Below are 5,699 nucleotides of genomic sequence, written 5' to 3'. Positions count from 1 at the left end.
ATGTTATTTGTTTTTTTGATCCAATTATTTAAACTTATATTTGTTGAGATATCGATTAGCAAATAATGTTGATAAAAAAGGACACCTAAGTTGTCATGGTATTTAAATCAGTGGTGTACAGTTTTTCACTTGATATTATTTAAGTAACCAAGATAAAGGCGGAACTTAAACAAGGTCTTTGTATAGTTTTCATTTGTGAAGCTTTCTATCGAGTAATCAAATGGATGGGAAGATTTTAAAGTATGAAAATATTGTCATCCTATATGTTACGTTAAAGTCTTCTTTCCAGTTCTAACTGAGGAAAAATAATTAAATACACAAAAACGAATAATAAATATACTTTCTGAAGACGCTTAAGTTAGGAAAATAAATTTGAATTAATTATTCTATACGTTGTTCTCTAAGTTACGAGGTTCAATTATAGCCTTAGTATCTATTTCATGGGTTACTAGCTTGTGTTCGACAGTTTCGTTAGTTTCCAACATTAAGAAACCATAAGACCGAAAATTCGTTGGATTCTTTTACAAAGTAGTCATAAAGACCTTGAAATATATTTCCTGTAAGGGCACGTGTTTCTTCTAGTCAGACAGCGTTTATTCATGATTTTCGACTCTATTAGAGGAAAGTATAATTTTCAAGCGAAAAATCAGGAAGTTGTATCTTTTAATATCTGTCTGACATACATACATTTAAGTGTCATTGATTGAGATAAATGTTGAAAGATGTGAAATGTTACTTAAACTTCTGATTTCTTTAAAATCACATTGAGATTCGACTTTTTTAAGAAACAATTATAACTATTTCTGAGCTCGATGTTGTTTATAAATATAATAGGTCGTGATGTGGGATATTTATTTGACATTTACCCTGTGTAAGTGGTTCTTAGCTTTTGTTTACATTTAGTGTTCGCCTTATTTTTAGTAGCTAACTTCCCAAATAGCAATTGGCTTATCTTACCTGTTCCTCCGAGTCCTGTAGTATACATGAAATGTAGAAAAACGTTATGTAAGCACTGTATATTTTTTCTGGGGTTTTGATGGATATTATTACATTCGAGGTGATGAAACTACTTTAATGAAAGACTACTTTCTAAAATTGGGGAATGATGAAAGTTAGTCTTCAATAAACGTTTTCAAAATACTTTTGAAATGTAATCTAATATATTCAGTAGTTTAATTGCAATGTCAGTATTTACACTTAAAAGAACTACGCCGATGGTGTATTGCAAACATACGAGACCGACTTAATTTTGTAGATCCGTTCCTGAAAAGAGCCATGTGATTTTACTTAAAAAAAAATTTTCGATGAAAATAAATGATTATCTGCAGAGCGGTAGCCACAAATCTAAACCATACAGTTTACAAAAAGTTAATAAAATTCGAGTAAATGTATTTTCAGAAGGTTAAGGTGTTCTATACAAATAACCAAATAGAATTAGATTAAATCTGTAGAACATTATTAAGGAAATCTTGTTTTTCAACTGGGATACTGAATATTTAAGTGAACTGAAACTTTATTATGATTCACCTGCTAACGGTAATCAGTGGTTAGGGACTTTATATGCAATCGATCAGAATCATTCTCAGTTGTACAGATCCACTCCATTTGCTTCAAAGTCTTACTATTCCTTAATATATACTTTCTCATACCTTATTCTTGAACCATGCTCTTAATGTCTTATCCTTTCTATTACCAGTGTTACAGAATTATTTCGACTATTTTATTAGTCACCTCGTTCATTTCATCTTGTAGTGCAAATGAAGTATGGGGGTTTGTGTTAAGATTTATTTTTGTCAGGTTCTACCTTGATTATGACTAATAGACTAACTGACTGTAATTTCTGATCTCACATATTCTGAAGGATTCAAAACACTTTTGTATTTATTCTCTTAAACTTTGATGTTCATCGTATATGTAAACAATCAGGGTGATTGTGAAAGTCAGTCACTTGTTTTTACATCTAGGAGATCACTGCTCTCTATTTATCAAAACGCTATAATTTTGTCTGTCGGTCAATTAAAATGAACGAATTTATCATCATTCTGAAAATTGTTTCGGATCAATTTTCCAATTTAGCTTACAAGTCTTTCGAAAAGTTAAATGCGTTTAACTACTTCATTTCGGTTGGTTGTATCTTCGCTTTACAGAATTGTATATAAAACGAAACATGTAATTGAAAATGTTCTCATGAGATTTATTCAGAAATTCCTTTTGAATATATAATCAATAACTAACTGAGTGAGTATGTGTTTATATATTAGGACATAAAAACTATTATTACCAATGAAAATGTTCCCCCAAACGTTTATGATTACGTTTCAATTGTCAATTAACAACTGCTTTGATATTGTCTTGAGTAATAAACATTATAAGCAGAGATGGATTCTACTGCTACCCACCATCCATCTCTGCTTAAAATGTTTTTGACTTGAGGCAATATCAAGGCAATCTTCACAGAATGTGTATATGCTAATAAGAGACTGATCAATAGCAGTCTTAAAAATTAATGAGAAGATTCAAACAACGAATACAAAAAATGAATTAACAATTTATAAGTCAAGAAGAGGTATGAAAGTCACGAAATAATCAACGACAGTTAACAGTCGACAGTCACCAGGTTTCCATTTGTACACCAAGATGATTAATTATCAATGTTAACATGGGTTAACATTAATTTATGTATTAATTCATGTGTGTACATGTATGCATGTATTTCTGTGTGAATGAGTGTTTGTATGCATATTTATCTATATAAGTGTGAATGTAAGTATGACTGTAAGTACTGTAATCAGATTCAATCACTATGGTTAATTTCCCTCATCGTCGTTTCAGAAAATTAATAAAACAGGTAATCAATTAGTTAGTTAAGTAATTATGAATCAAATTACTCTCATTTTTGTCGTGTTATATATTTTCTTGTGTTGATTACAAAGTTCCTTTACTGTTTGTATTTAAATGCATTTGTGTATGTGCTTTCATTTGAAATGTCTGTGCTTTTGATCTTTTCATGTACCAACTTACTAATCTATAGTATCCCAGTATTCTTTTAAGTTTTTATATTTCGTCTTCTATAATCTTATCTGTTTTCGTTAGATTGTAATTTATTTTATTAATTTTTTTTCTTTTTAATAATCAATATTGTTTTATTTTCAGAAGGGGTTTTGTGGAGATCTATTATTTTTCATAGTTGAAAGTGTGAGTCGGTTAAGCGCTCTGGCGCGAGACTGGTAGGTCCTGGGGTCGAATCTCACGAGGCCAGGTCGTGGATGCGCACTGATGAGGAGTCCCACAATAGGATGAAATGGCCTTCCAGTGCTTTCAAGTTTTCCTTGGTGGTCTAGCTTCAATTGACTGACGCTTTCAACTATTGTTTTATTTGTTAATGTTTCCCCCCTTATCAATAATCAGTACTTAATATTGCTGAAATATTCAACATTATTTGAATTTATACATACACTAGGTTTGTTAGGACATTTTTCACGTTTTAGAAGTTGAATATGTACAGTATATAGACAATTTGGTTATTTATGATATACTCGAGATCTTTTTAACTTCATCATTGAAGTAATAATAACTTTGATGCAGTTATGTATTCCATTAGGAGATTGATTAAAACATTACCGAGGAATTCTTATGAAATGATAGTTTGTAAAAAAGAATGTATGCTGATGAATATACTCAACAAAATAGTATATCCAATGTAGCGTAGTGTGTCTGAGGCAAAGGGAATAGACTGCTAGAGTTAATGACATAGGTAAATGAAGTTATATTAAAATGAATAAAGTTGAAAAAACTCTACTGATTAATAAATGAGTAGTAATTTCATAGTCTTAGAATTCTATTCATTTTATTTTTAGAGCTCCAAGTTATTGGGACAAGTATGCTTCAGTACTTCCTTTAATACTACCTTATTATTATAATCTTATAGCAGCTCTCCTACAATCAATCTCGATTATGGTTGATTTTTTTAAAACCAGCTTTCATCAATTGCGATCTTTAGTTGACAAGTGCAGATCCCTTGATGACGGTCCCATCACCAAAACACGAGTATCAAACATCAACGACGCAAATGAAGCAAAGAGAAGAGATTCCAGTAACGATGAGATTCGGCTGCAGAGTAAGATGGCCGCAACGCTATGTAGCTACAATTTTAAATTGATAGTTTCCCACCATTTTGAATATTATTATAATTCTTCCCCTTCATTGTGTGCATACGAAATGGTAAGCTCATGTTGTACACTTCAAAACTCGGCATATCTTATATATCTCGACGCTTACATGTATAATCTTTTAAAAGCGATACCATATCCATTTCTACTGTTTTATCTGGCTTCATGGACGTGCGTGAACTCAGATATACATTACTAACGTTACCCAATTCCTAAATGAAGAGAAAATTAAGGAAATATACTTGATGAGTAAGACATTCATTGCGGAAATCAGCAAACCATATCATGATATCCGTTAGCATATAAATCCTAACAGTGTATGAAGTCAGAAGGTAATAAGAACTGGCGACTACAGTTTATTAGAGGATAGCACGGATCACAAAGCTACAAGCACATCGAGCGGATTTGGAGCAGAGAAACTAAAATGGTGTGAGCGAGAGAATTTAGAGGCGAATCTATAGTCAAATCGAACCAAGGAAAGGGAAAGGCTATTAATAGGACTCGAGTACATATGTACATGGGGGCAGAGAATGATTCATCGAGTGATATTTAAGCTATCAAAATTTAAGCTGGAGAGAGATATGTGAGTAGCCTGTCATTTAATCAAGCATACACGTCTATACAGATAAGATAGTGATCATGGTAGTACAAAGAAATAGACGAATTATTACTGTTCGGATAACATTATCAGTAAACTAAGTTAATAAAAGGGCTTAACAAAAATCAACCATAATCGAAATCGCTTGTAGGATAGCTGCTATTATATCTTAAGTTCATACTGAAAACAAGTAGTAAAAAGTCGTCTGCTTATTTGATACTTAAACACATTCCTTATAGCTGCCTATACTTAATCTGATAGTATTATAAGCAAAAACTTGATATAAATGTTAGATATGAAATGAGGTTGGCAAAAATATATTTTAGATGAACAATCATAGCCCAGAAAAAGTGTGTAAACCAAGTTTGCCCTGAAGTCATATGAAATGACATAGGTCAAATAACCAGAGTAGGATAACCAACATATAAAAATGTATATGGGATAACAGGTCACGATTAATTATAGGTGAATTTATAAAATATAAGCAGTAAAGTTAGGATTACACATCCAAAGGTCACCTAGGTGTTTCACTATGTAATAATTCTCAAAACAGTTTATATCAATCTATCATATCAATTCATAGTATGGTCGGAACTTTGACTAAATATTTATTATATTCCAAATGTAAACGTTTTCTCTACAGTGTTCACTATTTCATCGTTCATGTACACTTTTGTAAGTTTTCAGAAAAGTGATAAGTACCTTAACTTCAGAGAATGATTTCCTTACAAAACGTTATACATTTTTCGCAATATACAACTATATTTTTTCTAAATTGAATAAATCTTATATAAACATTCAGTATAGATTGCAGATATATTTGTATCTCATAGTTGAATTTATGAGTCAATTGAAGCTAGACTACCATGGAAAACCTGGAAGCACTGAACGGCCGTTTCGTCCTATTGCGGGACTCCTTAGTAGTGCGCATC

This window comes from Schistosoma mansoni (assembly GCF_000237925.1).
Source record: "Schistosoma mansoni, WGS project CABG00000000 data, supercontig 0169, strain Puerto Rico, whole genome shotgun sequence".
NCBI classification, from domain to species: domain Eukaryota; kingdom Metazoa; phylum Platyhelminthes; class Trematoda; order Strigeidida; family Schistosomatidae; genus Schistosoma; species Schistosoma mansoni.
This window is presented reverse-complemented; position numbering follows the sequence as displayed.